This window comes from Myxocyprinus asiaticus, chromosome 14 (assembly GCF_019703515.2).
Source record: "Myxocyprinus asiaticus isolate MX2 ecotype Aquarium Trade chromosome 14, UBuf_Myxa_2, whole genome shotgun sequence".
Lineage (NCBI taxonomy): Eukaryota > Metazoa > Chordata > Actinopteri > Cypriniformes > Catostomidae > Myxocyprinus > Myxocyprinus asiaticus.
Window position 1 is genome coordinate 19,600,415 of NC_059357.1, and position 8,345 is coordinate 19,608,759.

Sequence of the window (8,345 nt, forward strand, 5' to 3'; positions counted from 1 at the left end):
TATTCTGTAATCTGTAGTGGAATACATTTCAAAAGTAACCCTCCCAACAATGTGCATAGTGCAGCCCAACAAAATCTAAAACTGTAAAGTTTCAAGAGAACACAAAATGACCAAATGGGATTTTAGATGATTTCATTGAAACTTAAAAGTAATTTCAGTTAAATTAGTTCAAAACAAATGTAATTGTTTATATAAAGAGAAGAAAGAATAAGTTATCTGACCCCTGAACTCAGCCGGGGGTCTGGCATTGTACTCACATTACCGCATATCTGAAGGACATCTTTACACGCAACCCACATATTTTCGGCACACCTTTCATGTTGTAGGAAATGTTATGTAAATACAGCAACTTTGGTTATAACATGGCATAATAAATGATTTGCAGAAATCGCAAATGCTGACATTTGGCAGCAGGTCTTGAACGCGAAATCATAGAAGGCCTCTAAAATTTGAATCGCATGAATTGCTTGTAAATGTGACATTTAATGATGCAAGGGGTGCAGAGAAACAGTGAAGGCTTACTAAGCTGAGACAGAGGCCTTGACCGATATTGCCGCAGATTATCGCTCTGTAATTACAGACATATTCCTTCATCTCACAGCTCAGACTCTTAAATCACATTGTAATTGTTTTAGCCTCTTTAATTCTTGAAAGCAACTGTTGATTATGTCAGTATCTGGCCTGTCTTCATTCCTGATAAATGAGACAGGTGTATTCCCCATACACCAGGCCCTCATTCCTTTCATACTCTTCTCTTAGCATGTCTGTTCCCTCTGTAACGTTGTAATAAGAAATAGCTTTTCCTCTCCGCAGATACCTCTGTTTCATTAGCCATTTGCTCTTTGAAGACTTGTAAGTTATCCAGTAGAATTTTAATAGATGGCAACTGTATGCTATGTTTAGCAAACAAAACTTACATTTTATGTGGATGTATAGGATGTTTAAAAGATACCCTAACCAGACCTCCAACCGAAATAGAATGACAAATGATTTAAGAGCTAACCTGCACATAGTCTCAAACTATTTTAGTCTGTTCTGCATAAATCACAAGTAACTAGTATCGAGTGAAATGTATTATATCAATAGAAACTACAATGAACAATAAAGTGTTTGATAATTTGTATAATAATAATAATAATAATTAGTTTGTAACTTATATTAGTGCAATACATACAGTGGAGTCTGAGTTCACATTGAAAATCTGGTATTCAAAATCTAATTTAATTCTGACTATTAAAAGAAAGTATACAAAGAAATGGTATAATATAAAATGAAAAATAAATATTTAAGAATCTGCACTATTTATTGGTCGCTAATGAAATAAGTGACACTGACCATGTTAACTCCTGTGTAAAAAAGATTTCCTTGCTTCCATTGAAGCACATAAGAAAGATGGTCTTTGGAACAGTCATGCTGGGATATGGATCTTCTTGTTTTACACACTTTTGGAGTCCATGCCAGCTTGAGTGCATGCTGTCATTAAAGCAAAAGGGGGACATTCCAAATACTATGATATTATGAATTTCAATTCAACTTGTCACTCACACACAGTAATCAATTAAAAAAAAAAAAAAAAAAAAAAAGGGCATTCTCACAAGTGGACTCAGAATTTATGTCTGACATTATGTCCACCAATTTGTAAAAAACAAAACAAAACATCAACAACAAGCATTTTCACAAGTGGACAAATACTTTTAAACAACATTGTATACCCACCAATTGTTACTAGAAAAAAAGAAAGAAATGAAAAAATACAAGCATTTTCACAAGTGGACTCAAACTTTATGTCTGACATTATGTGTACTAATTTGTAAAAAATAAAATAAAAAATGAAGCATTTTCACAAGTGGACAAAGACTTTTAAACAACATTGTATGTCCACCAATTTGTAAAAAATAAAATAAAAAATGAAGCATTTTCACAAGTAGACAAAGACTTTTAAACAACATTGTATGTCCACCAATTGTTAATAAAATAATACAATAAAAAATAAAAATGTTCCCAAGTGGAATCTTTGACTTTTGAACCACACTGTATTTAGAACACATTAGCTATATCAATCATAGTTTACTTAAAATATGCAAACATTATATAATGCCATACTCTCCATTACTGACTACAATGCCAAGGTTACTAGGGCAAAAACAAAACGTGAGACCTCACTAAACCTTCACACAAAACACAAGCTCAGAATACTTCAAAATTACAGCGGCATCCCTGGCAGGTGCTCTATGAATTTCAGAGGTAGTCATGACAACACAGCTGGTCAGACAGTTACAGGAAGGCAGATTTATGATTGACAACTGACTGAGGCCTCTTCTATTTCCTTTTCCTGTGATATTTGTGTGCTTTTCTCACATGCCATGCAATTCTTCTTGTGCTTGTGTCTGTTTTGGTCTTGGATTGAGTTCAGACTCAAAAGATTTATATTGGCAAAGGTTGAGCGAGTCACACACCATGATGCATATTCAGGCACATCATGTGTTCTTTGTTTTGGATTGGGCACAAGTGGCAGTCTTGCTCACTTTGTTGAGAATACACTTCTTAACAACTTAGTAGTTAATTGTTCTGCTGTATGATATGTTAGTCTAGTGGTAATGTTTTTATTTAGTGTGCAAGGAGACTGGTTTAAATTCTGGCTATATAGTACATAACCTTTTTCTCTCAACTGAACTTGAGAGATGATCACCATGTATTGGTAACATTTTACAATAAGGTTCCATTTGTTAAAATTAATTAACAACATTAGTTAACATGAACTAACAGTGAACAATGCTTATTAAGCATTTATTAATCTTTGTTAATGTTTATTTCAACATGTATTCAACACTTTTAAAATCAAAAGTTGCATTTATTAACATTAGTTAATGCACTATGAACTAACATGAACTAACGATGAACAGCTGTATTTTTATTAACTAACATTAACAAAGATTAATAAATGATGTAAAAATATATTGTTAGTTGTTTGTTCGTGATACCTAATGCATTAACTAATTTAAACGAATGGAACCTTAATGTAAAGTGTTACTCATGTATTTAATTCCTTTTGTTTTCCTTGGGGAAAAAGTCATCATACATGTTTCAAGCGACATGAGGGTTGACAGATAATGACAGTTATTAACAGTTTAGAGCAAATGATTTGTGAAAGGTGTGACTCGATTGGACTGGCCAAGTGTGAATTGATGATTTTAGCCACAGAATTTTATAAAAACACTTTTTAGCTACATAAAATACAATATAAAATACTAATACTACTATGCTTCTTGGTATCCAAACATTCATCAGGACTGTGATGATAGTTCCTCATTGAATGGGATCTATTTGTAGAGAAATTCCCAAATTACCCAATACCAACAATTCAGCAAGGGATAAACTCCTTGAGATATGTATTTTTGCCAGTAATATGTACAAAGCCTTCTCTTCATTAGTTTAACACCCCTAAAGCTAAAGAAACAATGAAGTTGAGCCAGGGCACGGCTGTACTTTGCACATTTCAACCTATGGGAGCTATTTACAGAAGCCTATAAGCACAAAGGTGAAAGACCTTGTTATACCAGCAGAGCCCTTTACTTACAAATGACTTTGTGTCTTTCCCGGTCCCCTCGTGTGTTGAAACTAATGTGCTGGTGGTATTTTGGTGCGACTGATTTGAAACTGGCTTTATTAAAGTCCCCGGTCACAATGAACACGGCCTCAGGGTGCGCGGTTTCCTGCTCACTTATACTCCCATACAGTTCCTTGATTGCCCGGTCTGTGTCGGCTTGTGGGGGAATGTACACAGCTGTGATAATGACCGCTGTGAATTCCCTCGGTAGCCAGAATGGTCGACACAGAAGCATGAGAAATTCCAGATCAGGAGAGCAGAAAGACTTGATAGAATGTATGTTCCTCTGATCACACCAGGATTTGTTGATCATAAAACATACACCACCACCTCTGCTTTTACCTGAGAGGTCTTTCGCTCTGTCTGCTCGGTGCACGGAGAACCCCGCGGGTTCAATGGCTGAATCTGGAATCTCCGCAAACATTCAAGTTTCTGTTAGGCAGATAATGCAGCAGTCCCTCGTCTCTCGTTGGAAAAAGATCCGCGCTTTCGGCTCGCAGAGCTTGTTATCCAGAGACTGAACATTTGCCAGTAGAATACTGGGTAGCGGGGGTCGATTTGCGCGGCGTCTTACTCTGATGAGAACGCCGGCTCTGTTTCCCCTTTTCCTCCTGCGTTTCCGTGTCCGGACTGCCCAGACAAAGGGCTCCGCTTGCATGTTTGTAAACAGCGGGTCGGCATTGAGGAATTTGAAGTCCGGTTTACGGTGTGAAATTGCTGAACCAATGTCCAAAAGTGTTTGTCTGTCGTAGACAATAAGGCAGACAACATCCAAGACAAAAACATAAGAATTGTGAATAAAACAAACAAAACACTGCCATGTTGTGTCAGAGCTCGCAACGCAGCAGCCATACTTGGCGCCATCTTGAGTCCAATGAATTTGCCAAATGGTGGGTGGGGGAGGGAACTTTGAATCTCTACCTTGAACCTGATGTTGGATTTCATTCATCTAATGTTACTATGTGCACTCACCTTGTGGAAGCTTTCTGCCCTATTGTCATCTGGATGCTATTCATGTTATCGCATTCATTTGGAAGTTTTTTTTTTTTCAACAAACTCTGATTTGTCTTATCTGGGGCCTTGCACTTGTGCTCAGTTCACCTTTCTGATAGTAGGTGTCAGTTTACGGCTCTCATCATTCATTTGGATGGTATCCGCAAACGGTAATTTACTGTCATAACACGCTAGTTGTCGTTACACTCTCTCCTATGGTAGAACCACAGAGGTTAGTATCTCTGGTTAAACTAAATACAATTGGCTCCAGGGACTAAAAATGAAATGTTTCTCATTTCGGTTCGTTGTGAGCAGGAACTCTATTTTTTTTTGTTCTGGTTCCAGTGTTCCGCAGCCTCCTTTCCAATTGGTAACCAGTTAGAACAATTACGTTCTGGAACCAGAATGATTTGCCAGTGTTGAAGTATTGAATTTGTTGTAGGCTATTCCACTAGGCAACTCCATTAGCAGGCTGATCAGACAATGTCAAAGTCTTTTTATTCTTAAGAAACAAATTTGCTTATAAATTATCCTAAGAACTTTCTTAATTTTTTCTTAAAAACATTTTTGTAAATCTAGCCCCTGGTCTAGAACACGAAAACAAGCTCAAAATAAGGGAATTGTCTCAACCAAAATAAGTGATAATAAGCAATTAAAATTTTTGTGGGGGAATTATCAGAATAGAAATCACAACAAGCAAAGTATTCAGTAGCCTATATAAAATAACGTATTTTAAAATGTATTCTTAATTTGAAATATATCCCCAAAAATATTTTAAATGTTTCAAAATACATCTTTCCTTCTTAGATCAATTAATATAACCAAAATCTCTCTCTCCTTGATTAATGCACACACTGCTTGGGCATGTTTGGACTAAACGTCATCTTATGCGGGCCAAATTTTATTTTAACATGCAATAATTTGATAATTACTTAATTATTTGTTTTAATTACAGATCTGCTTTTCGGTCAAAACCTGGCAGCATCAAATCTATATAAATGCATCATATTTAACCGTAATACAGAGAAGATTTGAAATGAAAAACCTCCACACGCATGCGTGAATGCAGCGCTGCAACAGCAGGCTGATCAGATCGCAGACACAGAGCAACAACACCCGGACTCACTTATTATTATTTTCGGCGATCTCAACAAAGCCAACCTCACCTGTGAACTGCCAAAATACAGCCAGCACATTACAAGCCCCACCAGGGACAGAAATATACTGGACCACTGCTACACATCATTAAAGGATGTATATTGCTCAGTCCCTAGAGCAGCTTTGGGACTCTCTGATCACTGTCTGGTTCATCTTCTCCCGACCTATAAGCAGAAACTAAAATCAGCTAAGCCTGTAAAAAGATGGACCAATGAAGCAAAGCTGGAACAACAAGCCTGCTTTGACTGCATTGATTGGAGTGTTTTTGAAGCTGCATACACCAATCTGGATGAGCTCACAGATACTGTGACATCATATATCAGTTTCTGTGAGGATATGTGCATTCCTACTAGGACTTATTTAACGTTCATCAATGACAAACCATGGTTTACAGGAAAACTCAGACAGCTTCGTCACACCAAAGAGGATGTTTACAGAAGCAGGTATAACATCTTGTATTATCAGGCCAAAAACACACTAAGGAAATTAAAATGGCTAAAAGAAGCTACTCTGAGAAGCTGAAAAACAAGTTAAGCTAATGACCCTACATCAGTATGGAGAGGCATGAAAGACAAGACACCAAGACACCATCCCCCAACACTGTAGGGAACCAACAACTGACTGACGACTTGAATGTGTTTTACTGTAGATTTGAAAATCCCAGTCTCACACCCCACACCTGCTCTGAACTTCACTTCACACAAACACCAACACCTCCTACATCCACCCTTCTCTCTCCCCCCACTCAACATGCACTTAAGATCTGTGAAAAGGAGGTGTGCCGGGTCTTCCGGAAACAAAAGACAAGGAAAGCACAGGGCCCAGACTGTGTTTCACCCACTTGTCTAAAATCCTGTGCCGACCATCTGGCCCCCATCTTCTCACAGATCTTCAACAGATCACTGGAGCAGTGTGAAGTTCGCTGCTTCAAATGCTCCACTATCATCCCTGTCCTAAAGAAACCCAAGATCAAAGGACTTAATGACTACAGACCCGTCGCTCTGACCTCTGTGTTCATGAAGTCATTTGAGAGACTGGTGTTGGCCCACCTGAAGGACATCTCTGGACCCTTTTTAGATCCCCTTCAATTTGCTTATAAGCAAACAGGTCTGTGGATGTTGCAGTCAACATGGGATTGGATCATATCCTGCAACATCTGGACAGACCAGGGACAAATGCAAGGATCATTTTTGTGGACTTCAGTTCGGCTTTCAACACCATCAACCTAGCTCTCCTATGGATTAAATTAACCCAGCTCTCTGTTCCCACGTCTATCTGTCAGTGGATCACCAGCTTTCTGACAGACAAGCAGCAGCTAGTGAGACGGGAAATTCACTTCCAGCACATGTATGATCAGCACTGGTGCCCTCCAGGGATGTGTGCTCTCCCCACTACTCTTCTCCCTGTATACCAAAGACTGCACTGCCAAGGACCCCTCTGTCAAGCTCCTGAAGTTTTCAGATGATACTACTGTCATCAGCCTCATCCAAGATGGCAATGAGTATGCATACAAAAGGAAGTTGGATGGCTGGCTCACTGGTGCAGTTAAAACAACCTGGAGCTCAACACGCTCAAAACAGTGGAGGTGATTGTGGACTTTAGGAGGAACACCCCAACATTCACCCCGCTGACCATTCTAAACAACACTGTGGCAGCAGTGGAGTCATTCAGGTCCCTGGGCACTACCATCTTACATGACCTGAAGTGGGAGACCCACGTTGACTCCATTGTGAAAAAACCCCAGCAGAGGTTGTACTTCCTTCACCAGTTGAGGAAGTTCAACCTGCCACAGGCACTGCTAATCCAGTTCTACTCAGTAGTCATTGAGTCAGTCCTCTGCACTTTAATAACTGTCTGGTTTGGTTCAGCTATGAAATCGGACATCAGAAGACTACAATGGACAGTTTGGACTGCTGAGCGGATTATTGGTTGCCCCTTGCCCTCCCTTTAAAAACTGCTGTCCCTTTAAGAACTAAACACTTCCAGAGTGAGGAAAAGGGCTGGTAAAATCACTCTGGACCCCACTTACCAAGCCCACTACCTTTTTGAACTGTTGCCTTCTATGCTACAGAGCACTGAGCACCAGAACCGTCAGGCACAAGAACAGTTTCTTCCCTCAGGCTATCCATCTCATAAGCAGTTAAAACGTTACTATAATTACGTGCAATGCACAGCCTAGTCAATTATATTATTTAACATATCCTACCTCTTCTGCATTACATTCCCTTGCACTGTATATAACAGATTTGTATTTGTACATTGTAAAGGTTTCAGCAGGAAGACAGTGGGAAGCGAGTTTGTAGTCCAGGTAAATCAGCTTTTATTCAGCATTCAGCTTCACAGACAAAGTATAGGCTTTTCAGCTTCATGTAACTAAGAGCAGGCTTTTCAGCTTCACGTAACACTAAACAGGTTCTCAGACACAGATGTGGCTTCCAGCTACACGCAACTCTCCCTCTGTCACTGGCGTTCTCAGCGGCCTTTTTAAGCCCATCTCCGTCATCACTGTAACCAGAAACAGGTGTTATGCATAATTAATCACCAGGTGATGGTCCTTACTGCTTCCTCTCTCCCCAGTGACAGACAC